General features: G+C 41.2%; 1 protein-coding gene across 1 annotated transcript in view; it reads left to right on the top strand.

Moving 5' to 3' along the window:
* LOC126251765 (uncharacterized) overlaps positions 1-12,459 on the top strand; it is a 169,093-nt gene that overhangs the window by 58,105 nt on the left and 98,529 nt on the right. The window lies entirely within an intron of this gene.

Here is a 12,459-nt window from a genome sequence, read left to right as displayed (position 1 = left end):
TTGCATTATCACGTATTTATTTCATAGCTGATAAGTTAATAACCACCTAATTTGGCACTGCCTGTGCTTCCAGTTTTTAAGTCACTTGCATACACTGATGAATAAATGAGTTAGGCGGTTACCTAACAGAGTATAATGTTCTCTCTCTGTGAACGTTGGCGACTTGTCTTGACATGGACTATTTGAGAAAGCGAAAGCGTGGGAGAACGATCTTGAACCATGACGGCTAATACTCATTGACAACCACAAGGGCAACTCACAAATATTCGTTGGAGCGCTCATTCCGGTCGGTGGAATAGTAAATACAGGGGGACAATTGTTGATTTGCGAGAAAAAAAAAAACGTAAATTAGTTACAAACTACGGCGCGCACTCACTTTATTCAACACGTAAACGTCACTACACATATTCGGATTTGGGTTACGACATATTCCATATGTCTGCCATCATTGACGATGACGTGGCGCAGACAAATAACGAAGTTCTGCATGACCCGCTGAAGTTTCGGAACACCAGTGCTGTCGATGACCTCCTGTCTTCAGATTAGCAATGGTTTTGCGGTTATTGCTGTACACCTTGTCTTTAATATAGCCCCACAAAAATGAGTTGCATGTTTTCTGATCCGGAGAACAGGGCGGCCAATTGAGACCTATGCCAGTGGCCTCTGGGTACTTCAGAGTCAGAATGCGGTCTCCAAAATGCTCCTCCAGGACATCAAAAAATCTCCTGGTCCGATGGGGTCGATTCCGTCTTGCATGAGCCACATACTGTCGAAACCAGAGTCATTGTGGGTAATGGGAATGAAACCATTTTCCGAAACCTATACGTAGCATTCGGAAGTCACCGTGTCATCAAGGAATATCACACCGATTATTCAGTGACTGGACACTGCACATCACACGGTCACCTGTTGAGGATGAAGAGACTTCTCGATCGCAAAATACCGGTTCTCTGTCTTCCAGATGCGCCCGTTTTACTTATTGACGAACCTATCCCAATAAAAATGGGCTTCCTCACTAAACCAAACTAATTTCCACCAGGCGCGCGGCCAGCCGTGCAATTTAACTTCCTAAAGCAAACCGTTCAGAAGTCATGACGAATTTATTTCGCATAGTTAAATAACTGTCACCCTGTGTGTTCAGTACTATGTGACTTCCGGGTGGAAAGATGTGGAGGGATATCATGCAGGCACCCTTATATCGTTGGAGCACTTGGAGCACCATTTTGGCAGAATTTGGAGGCAGAAAGTGAACCGAAAAATAGGAGCCCCCTAAGACATTCTGTGGATTGACCGTTAGATACTCAAGACTGAACAACTTCTTTTGTTCCCCGGCAATAGATGACGGCAAACGTATTCCATTTATTCATCCTACACAGGACAACAGCAATTACCTGATGGCACTCCGCTTGCAAGGAGGATGCACTTCTTCACGGTGTTTTCCACGTTTTCGTCTGCCTCCACCATCGTGAACTTCAGTTGCGCATCCGATGCCAGGGCTCCCGCATTTTTACTGACATCTATGCCGTGTAACATGGCCTCTGTGCACCACACTTGAATAACCAAAGAATATCGGGACTGTACTTCGTGTCGTGTCAATGACGATATCATTACAGTCGTGGAAGAACTTCTGTAGGGCAACGATATGGATGTGAACCGGTCGAATCGCAGCATTGGCGTGAATCGAATTATAAAGACAACAGAAAATCTAAATCAGAACGAAATTTAGCTATCTCGTCTATTTCATATGGACGGTTGGTGTGCTCCCAGGCTTTCGTTGCCCAGCGTCCTTTTCTTTTTTAATTGGCGACTAACGTGTAGCATTGATCACCAAACATTTGCTGTGAAAAGTACTTGCTTTCTCTCTTTTCGTCTTTGTATGTCACTATCTTCGTATGTAAACAGCCTTGTGGTGCTCCATCCTATCTGTGTCTTTAAAGTTCGAAAATGTGTGCAGCCTTGCTTATTGTTCGTAGAAATATGAACTACTTTGAATGCGCTCAACAGTTCCTTAAACAGACACAGGATTTTTCGGTGGAAACACCACCGCAAGAAACTTCCGACATAACGACATCAGCTAGTATCCCATATACGTCCTAAGCTATAGGTAATTTTAAACGCGAATAACGCTCTGAAGAGGCTGTCAACTCGATTCTGGTAATGGCGCTACTAGTTCTCTTTCTTTTTTTTATATAAATAACGTTCTTAACAGTGACTGCTTACTGTTTTTTCTCGGAAGAATTAACCTGCTCGCGACTGTTTACGGAATTTTCATTCCGCTTTGTAGTTGTACAAGATGAAAACTTTTAGTGTAATGTGGCGTTCGCTGTGTTATTCAGTGGTTAGTATTTAACTAATTTGTAAATGGAAATGATACTCTTATTTTATTACATTGAGTAATTACTAAATAATTTTTCTCCCAGCTAAAGATTTGATTAAGTTGCTAAAGAACTCCAAGTTAACGTCGTGTTAAAGTGTTGTCTGTAAGTTGTGTAAGTGTCACTAAATCGCAGTTCATACAACAGATTCCTTACAACTATTGATTAAGATGGAAGCAGTTATCTTCAGCAAAATGCTCGTTAAAACCACCGAATATCAGCCGCGCACAACACTGACGTATGTTGCCTGAAACAATATTCTTCGCAACTCGTGCGTAATTAATTTCGGCTCCATACATCATCTAGAAAACTTTTGTTATAACGATCGTGCTATGAGCACTGTTTTTAAATAACCAATCTGATTCGAATTATTTTCATTAAAATGAGTTCGGGACCACCGGTGCACATTTATTTTTACACATTTGTATCACCTTCGGCATTTATGTCTGCAGAGTTGTGTAATTTGAATTTGCCGCTGAGGTAATTATTAAGATGACGGCAGACAATTGATAGAGACTTTCTATTGTTAGACCAAATAAGTATTTTAACTGCTTATTAAACTTTACTTTCGTATTGTGCACTATTTAGACTTCATCAAGCAAACATTTGATTTGTTTCTAAGGAAAACACAGACAAAAACGCGATACAAATCGCTATCATCAATGGCTGCGCTCCTTGCAGCGGAAAGAAACAATTAACACAGATAATGCTTGCTGAGAGAGGAATTACAGTTACAAATAATTATTCACTCATGTTTATAATAATAATGACCTCTATTTTCAAGTAATAATTAACAAATAATTACATTTTCTTAACAGACCTCAGTTTGATATGCGTCTTGCGTGCTGAATCTACAAAAGCCATCCAGCAAAAGGTAAAAAAACAAAAGAAGACAATCGCAGATCATAAAAGGAATTAACAATTATCATTGTCTTTGTATGATACACATCGATATGTCTAATTACATCATAGAATATTATATAAATAATTAATATTTATAAGTTTTTGTTTTTTTCATACGTTGAATACATAATGTTTATAAATGTTAGAGACATAATTTCCTCTCGTCGCACTGTAACCAAAAATTTATCACGTGGATGTTACAGTAAGCCGGCCGGAGTGGCCGAGCTGTTCTAGGCGCTACAGTCTGGAACCGCTCGACCGCTATGGTCCTACCTAGGGCATGGATGTGTGTGACGTCCTTAGGTTAGTTAGGCTTAAGTAGTTCTACGTTCTAGGGGACTGATGCCCTCATAAGTTAAGTCCCATAGTGCTCAGAGGCCTTTTTTTTTTTTTTTAGTGTAAACAAAGTGCCAGTGGCCCAGTAGAATGAATGGACGACCACAGCTTTCACCTGAGACAAATCAGGAAACTACGAAAACGCCGAACAAGATTAACTGAGAGGACAATTGGATCCCAACCCTCTTGAATATGAATCCATAGTCTTAACCGCTAACACACTTCGACCAGTTCCGCAGAGCACGCACACTGATCCGTAAGGACGCCTTGAATTATACCCGAGAATACAGCCTTTATCGCTGAATTTTATTGATGAAATCTTCTTGTCACTTGCGTCAAACAATGTTTCAACGAGTTTTATCCTCGTCATCTTCAAGCACAGCAGACTTTTAGTGTTCCATCTTAGGCACACTGATCAACATTTTTTTCACACGATTAAATTTGTTAGAATAATATGTCATTAGCCAGCTTAAAAGCAGCGTATTTGGAATAAAACTAATTACTACTATTCCATGGACTGCACTGCAATACTAATTGCAAGTTCACACTTTGTATATCGTCGACATAAACCTCATAAAGCGCTTAAGATAGTGGTAAGAACATATTTCATGTATCTTTGATATAAACCTCACAAAGTGGTCAGGGTAGTAGTAAGTACTAATGTAGTTATTGAAACTGTTATAATTAAATGCATTTCAGGGAGGTCTTTTTTTTCAGTTAAGTGCCATTTGATTTCTGTACGCAAAAACCTAATGTTATCCATTACCATAATTGCGAAATTATTTTCATCGCATGCCACGGCTGTAACAGTGACTCTTTTGTCATTTATAAATAGATAAGTTTTGAATTTTCTAGAATAGGTAAAATTTATTTTGTCTCTGTAGGTCACTTAAAGCGACAGGAGGAAATAAAAACATACTCCAAGTCGAAATATCATTCAATGGCTCTGCAGAGCATTCAAGATGCAGTTGAAAACGCTTGCCTCAATGTTAGCCCTGCGGCAGCTAAGTCGAGTTGCAACGCACACATATCGCAGGCAGATCTGCACGCAATGGACCTGATAGTATACAGGACGATACATTGAGTATAAGAACTTAGACATTTTAATGTACAGATAAACAGTCACAGCCCCGCGTATGACTTAATTTCCTAGTAGTGTCACTCTACAGACGAGAGCATCTTCTGATATTCATTGCTGCGATGGTAACACGTTTAAAGTTCAAAGTTAAGGCTCAGTGACACACAGTTCTGTACTTTAACTCCCCTTCCCGATGAGATGTAGTTAGCTGTCCTGACGATCCCGACATTGCTTCTTCTCTCGTTTGGGAACAACATATCGACAGAACAGGATACCAGTCTACCGACTGACACCGATTTAGAACTGTTACAGGATCAACTCGGTGTTATATGATGTGCAACACGGTTTGGAAGGACATACCCTACAACACCTGTCACATTTGTTGCACAATGCAGGGTACCTCCAGCACATCATGCTGTACATTCTTCTCGTTTCCACAACGCCGAGAAAGTTGTCATCTTTCGGCAGAGTAATGAGCGCGTACACTTTTTTCGCTTTATTCAAAACGCCGTCTTCTCCAAGCAGGACTACCAACGTACCCCATTAAACATGTCGAAGGGTGTAGGATCTTGGCTAGTCTGCGTTACCGACAATACTCGATAATTACTGCGGCACGAGACGAAAGAAGTATGAACAAAATCTCTCAAAACCAAATGCGACACCTCTGCGAGAGATCTCAGATCAAGAATGCAGGATTTACAAGAAAATTGTACAAATATTATTGTACCTAAGTCCATTGATATTTTCTGTTTACAACTAATATATTTTATCAAGACGAATGGTTTTTAGGCAACTTTCCTTTATTTTTGTATTTGTAACGTTCCTGAGAATAACAGCAGTTCGTTTTGGTCCGTGTGGTATTGTTGTTTATTTGAAACATTGATAAGATTAACAGCAGTTCATATTTTTTCTAGGTAGCGCCTGCACTCACAATGCTGCTAACGTATCTGTTCATACACCATACAAACAACACTTCATGATAGAAATGAAATATTAACTGTATTCGTTACAGTAGGTCTTCACACAGCTATAATCGTGCTTTGTGCACATGGGCCGATATTCTAATACATATTGTTGTCATCAGTTTCAACATTTTATATCTGAGTGTGATGATATCCTCGAGTCCTAGAAATAGTGTAGGATTTTAAGAGAGCCGAGATGGTATAGGTGGGAGAGAAAAATGATCAGTTTGCCGAATGTTTTTCGTGTGTGTGTGTGTGTGGGGGGGGGGGGCATTTCACTAAAAGTGTGACTAACTTTAGTGTCTAATTGCTTGTTGCATTGATCTGTTGTACGAGAAGCTGCCTATAATTTCAATCCATATATTTAAATTTTTTTCCTTCCACTGCTAAGAACATGTTCACATGTCATTTTCCAAGCATCTGCGAGACAACTCCATTGTTTTCATCCTGTAGTGTTTTTTTAAACCTGCTTTTTCACTGCCATTGAATTAATTTATTTTCATTAATCTCGTCAAAATCGCTATATCAAGTTCTACACTAAACGCTACCTTAATATACAGAATATTAACAAGTTTTTAATTCTGTTTTCAAAACCTCCACTTAAAAGTATTTTGAGTGTCCCTATGAGACGCAGTTTCAACAAAATTTCATTAGGTTATTATGACACTTCAGAATTAAGCAGCTAATAGCTGGCAGGCATGCAGTTTTAACACGGGTACAGAAACAGATTACAAGGAGCAGCTGTGTCACTGTGGGAACTTCCCAACCTAACTGCAGGTTGATTATCCTGTCTGTTATTAAATAAGCCTCTCATCAGGCAAACATACACCGTAACTGGCTTCATGGAGTGGCAGATAACCCCACTGTAAGACAAAGAAAACAGAAATGCAAGCGATACTATAAAATAAATCTCCAGGGTTATAATAACAGAAACGTGCGTCTTGCAATAAACAATAACAATACCTTATTAGAGAATAAGTTGTAAACGTCGTGAAATGCCATATGCCAGAAGAAAACAACTTATCACAAGTATTTTGTAAACATGGCATACAGTAGAATATAATATCACCTTTGTTATATAAAGGAAGACAGAACAAAGTGAACAGTCCTCGTAGGAATATAACTGTGATGTTGCTATGTCTACAGATTATTTCCAGGCCACTACAGAGGATGAATCTTTGACAGTGCCAGTTGCTGGTGGTGGCGAAACGTCAGAAAAATAACTGAAGTAACGTCGGCCGAAGATCCAGAAACGAGTGCTAACAGGCAATATCTCACGCTATTCACTATTATTAGTTGAAATTTATTGCAGAACTCGCCGGCCGAAGTGGCCGTGCGGTTAAAGGCGCTGCAGTCTGGAACCGCAAGACCGCTACGGTCGCAGGTTCGAATCCTGCCAGTTAGGTTTAACTAGTTCTAAGTTCTAGGGGACTAATGACCTCAGCAGTTGAGTCCCATAGTGCTCAGAGCCATTGCAGAACTCAGTCTTTCTCCTCTCTCATCCTCCCTAACGAGCCCACATTGGAGCGCGAAGTGGGCATGCTGTTTGAGGCACCACGTCACGGATCGCGCAGCCCCTCCCGCCGGAGGTTCGAGTCCCCCCTCGGGCTTGAGTGTTGTTCTTAGCATAAGTTAGCTTAAGTACTGTGTAAGTTTAAGGACCAATGACCTCAGCAGTTTGGTCCCTTAGGAATTCACACTCGTTTGAACATTTGAGCCCACATTCCTTCGTAACACTGTTTCCTTCTCCAGTATTACGCTCTAGAAACCCATAATTACTGGAATTTTAAAAGCTAATTAATGGTAATAAAAGCAGCATATTTGAGTGCATAGAACTTAACGTTATGTATCTTAACAGTACACAGTACCATTACTACTGAATATCTCAAATGGCATAGCGTGTTTGGGGCTTGTACGTAAGACGGAGATGCGAGCCACATCTGTATCGAAATCGCTGCCAGAACAAATGACCGACAGTCTGGTTCATCGACCAGTCCTCTGGCGCTGTTTGTATACACTGTGGTGTGGTCACTACACCATGGCAATCGCACAAGAATGTAAACAAACGAGAAATTTGGCTGCCCGATGAGGGAAGAGCGGTGCGGGTGCATGCCCGCACGTCCTCTCGTAGGGCTGACAGTGCTCTACGCTATCGAAATAAACGATTTATTGATACATACTCAACACGGCTTCAGAAAATATCGTTCTTGTAAAACAGAACTAGCTCTTTATACTCGTGAAATAATGTGTGCTATCGACAGGGGATGTCAAATTGATTCCATATTTTTAGCGTCTTCTGCCCAAACTGCATACCTATGGAATATCGCCTCAGTTGTCCGACTGGATTCGTGATTTCCTGTCAGAAAGGTCACAGTTCGTAGTAACAGACGGAAAGTCGTCAGGTAAAACAGAAGTAATATCTGACGTACCCCAAGGAAGTGTTATAGGCCCTCTATTGTTCCTGATCTAAATTAACGACATAGGCGACTATCTGAGTAGCGCTATTAGACTCTTTGCAGATGATCCTGTCATTTACCGTCTTGTCAAGTCATCAGACAACCAAAACGAATTGCAAAATTATTTAGATAAGATATCTGTATGGTGCGAAAAATGGCAATTTACCCCGAAAAAAGAAAAGTTTGAAGTCATTCACATAAGTAATAAAAGAAATCCGCTAAATTTCGATGACGCGACAAGTCACTCAAACCTGAAGGGTATAAATTCAACTAAATACTAGGGATTACAATTATAAAAAACCTAAATTGGAACGATCACATAGATAATGTAGTGGGTAGTGCAAACAAAAAACTGCAATTCATTGGCAGAACGCCGGCCAGAGTGGCCGAGCGGTTCTAGACACTACATTCTGGAACCGCGCGACCGCTACGGTCGCAGGTTCGAATCCTGCCTCGGGCATGGATGTGTGTGATGTCCTTAGGTTAGTTAGGTTTAAGTAGTTCTAAGTTCTAGGGGACTGATGCAGAAGTTAAGTCCCATAGTGCTCAGAGCCATTTGATTTTCATTGGCAGAACACTTAGACGGTGCAACAGGTCTACTAAAGAGACTGCTTACACCATGCTAGTTCGCCCTATTCTGGAATGGATGACATCTAAAAAGTTCAAAAAAGGAGGGCTCCTTTTCTACTATCCCGAAATAGAGGAGATCGTACCACAGACACGATACGTGAATTGGAGTGGCAGTCATTAAAACATGGGCGTTTTGCGTTGCAGTTTGACCTTGAAATTTCAATCAGAAGTTTTCTCGCCCGACTGCGAAAATATACTGTTGGCACCCGCCTACATAGCGACAAATGATCATCGTGATAAAATAAGAGAAATCAGGGCTCTCACAGAAAAATTTAAGTGCTCATTTTTTCCGCGCGCCGTTCGAGAGTGAAACGGTAGAGAGACAGTTTGAAGGTGGTTCATTGAATCCTCTGCCAGGCACTTAACTGTGAGTAGCAGAGTAATCACGTAGATGTAGATGTTTTGTGAAAACACAATATATTGTCGCCATTCCGGTTGGTGTTAGAGTTGTACACGAACTTGTAGTCGAACACTGCGATGGGCCCGGATTAGTCTCATTTCAAAATAAGAAAAGAAAACAATGAACAATACAAAGTAATGTGGTGTACTCAACGCATTTATTAACGACCACCGCGCAGCTGCTTGCTGACGTTGGCATTGTAGGGTGGACACGATACTTCAGACCCTAATTCTACCGGTATCTTAATGTCTTATACAACCCCCCCCCCCCATCCCACCTCTAGCTAAAACTGCCAAGTTAAAGAATTCACATAACACCGTATCACATTTTTAGTTCTGCATTTACATTTCCAGAACTTTTGTAGCGGAAATGTAAATAATAATGTCAATATTCCCGAAATCAGTGACGGGGTCTCTTTCCTATAGAAAAGAATCAGCCAATGGAGTTTCCTTCTCTTTTCTTACAATGTGAGTGCCCTAAACAGCTCAAGGTATGTTTTCCCCTATAAAAAATGATTGCCATTGGAATAGTACGTCATGTCGCTAAAGTTGAATATTTTGCAGTTAGCAATCCAATCCGGAGCTCCATTTTCGATGTTTTCACTTTCATTGACAGAGACACTAATATAGTAGCTACATAAGTAATAGCACAGGATTAACAGTTAGCGCTAACATCAGTTACACTCTACAGATAAATCTAATGAAGTTGGATTCGTATGTAGACCCAAATTTTAATCTTGCAACAGTGTCTTTGTAGTTCTGCTACTGTTTATATGGCAGTTTCTTGATCTCAGAATGGCAGACGACTGTGTTGTGTAAAGTAGAAGCCACTTGATTTGACAATGTCTCCAAAACATAGTCTACTATTATTTGCGTAGTAGATGAACTATTCCATGTCACCACGAAGAATCAATCCTTGACAATACCAGTCGCTGGTGCTAGTGAAACGTCAGAAAAATAATGAACAAACGTCGGCCGAAGATCCCGAGACGAATGCTAACAGGCAATACGTCATGGTTTTACTATTACTAGTTGAAATTTGCTGCAGAACTCAGTCTTCTTCCTCTCTCTTTCCCCCTATCGAGCCCACATTCTGTCGTAATACTATCTTCTGTTTCCTCCTCTAGTATTGCACTTCGGATGCCCATAATTATTGAATTTTGCTTCCCTTTCATTTCCCTTTCAAATTCCTCATATACTTCCTCTATCTGCTTAGCTTCTAACAGGGACGTCTTGATGTAACAGCTGAACTATTGTTTGCTGTCCATTCAGATGAGAGTAATTCTAACACTGGACAGTTTACAAAACTCGTTCTCTACCCCACTTCCGCATTCATGACGACTTCTACTCCCTCTGATGTTGTTGACATTTCCCTGCATTCATCTGACCAGCAACCCTAATGTTCTTTGTGTTTCATTTCACTGACCGCCACTTTGTCCACATTGATCCTTTTCATCTCTCCTTTCAGATTTTTTTAGTACCTCTACCACACTAGACTTCTGACATTCCGTCCTCTGACTCGTAGAATGTTACTTCTTCGTTGGTTATCAATCTTTTCCTGGTGGACACCTACACATTTGCAGTCCTCTCTCGGAGATCCGAACATGAGACTTATCTGTAACGTTTTGCCAATGGAAAGATTATCATGGCCTTTCTTCAAACACAAACCGCATATACAGAGTGGTCAGGAACAGTAGCATGTGCCGAGAAATAATTGTTAAGAAAAAACTTCGATTCATTGCGCCTTTTCCGATTCAAATGGTTCAAATGGCTCTGAGCACTATGGCACTCAACTGATGTGGTCATCAGTCCCCTAGAACTTAGAACTACTTAAACCTAACTAACCTAAGGACATCACACACATCCATGCCCGAGGCAGGATTCGAACCTGCGACCGTAGCAGTCGCACGGTTCCGGACTGCGCGCCTAGAACCGCGAGACCACCGCGGCCGGCTGCGCCTTTTCCGAGTTAAGTAGCACTGAAGTTAACCAGTGAAGCCCTTGAGCACGCAAATTCAAGCGGTCTACTAGAGACGGTGTCACCAAATGTGTTTTAAGTTTGGTTTCCTAAAACCGAACAACAGATACAAAAATTCGAAATGGAACGTAAGCATGTATCGAATTCGAGTCAAAGTCCTGCGCTATTATCTTCACCATGAGAACAACTGGCACTAATTGTATACGGCGAGCCGCTTGGGTGTGGTGGTGGGTAGTGGTGGTGGTTAGTGTTTAACGTCCCGTCGACAACGAGGTCATTAGAGACGGAGCGCAAGCTCGGGTTAGGGAAAGATTGGGAAGGAAATCGGCCGTGCCCTTTCAAAGGAACCATCCCGGCATTTGCCTGAAACGATTTAGGGAAATCACGGAAAACCTAAATCAGGATGGCCGGAGACGGGGATTGAACCGTCGTCCTCCCGAATGCGAGTCCAGTGTGCTAACCACTGCGCCACCTCGCTCGGTGAGCCGCTTGAAGTTGCGCACGCAAAGGCCTGATTGCCTAATTTCATGATACTTAACCCGGAAACGGCACAACGTATCGAATTCTTTTCTTAACAATCATTTCTCAGCACAACCTACTCTGCAGCCCCATTACAAACTTTTCAGACTGTTTCTGACCTCCCCATATATGTTATTAATGCAGTTGTTTCCATTATCTTCTGTATACACATGTAGTTGACAAATTTTGACTCTTCCCTATTTTTGGGGCATTTTTCACTCTAAGAGCAAGCGCGTGTCCCGAATCTCTGTCTACTCTTTCGCCCTCGTTGACAAGCCCTCAGAAAGAACGAAGAGGATTCCTTATACCACAAGTCTTCGGCCACCGTTCTTGGTGATTTGTATTGAAAATTCAAGCAGTTGCCGGGAAAGAACCCGGCCTCTGTTTTGATTATTAGTGACACTACGACTACGCTAAGAGACATACGTTTCAACAATCACATCATTGGTAACTTAAAAAACAAAACTTTTCTCATCGTTTTATACATCTGCTGGTTGGGTCCCACTGAGTTCAGACCTGTACAATGCGCTAAGATATTCCACGTAAGGCATCAGAGTTACATCCAGCAGTGATGCAGGTAGAGAAACTACTTAGTGCCTGTTAGCTGTGAACTGCTTAGGTTACATGGTAGTGACTTAGTAAATAGCAAAGGTCAAGCCATAAAAATATATGGAATTAACATCACATAGAGGTGTGATGTGTACGAATGCTAAAAGGCCTTTTACAGGTAAAAAAAGAATACAGGTTAGAAATCCGTTTTGCGTCAAAGCGAAACAGTAATTCCTCTGCGAAAGAGACAAGGTACAAAAACACTTTGCAGTGT

Source organism: Schistocerca nitens, chromosome 4, assembly GCF_023898315.1.
Source record: "Schistocerca nitens isolate TAMUIC-IGC-003100 chromosome 4, iqSchNite1.1, whole genome shotgun sequence".
Lineage (NCBI taxonomy): Eukaryota > Metazoa > Arthropoda > Insecta > Orthoptera > Acrididae > Schistocerca > Schistocerca nitens.
This window is presented reverse-complemented; position numbering and strand designations above follow the sequence as displayed.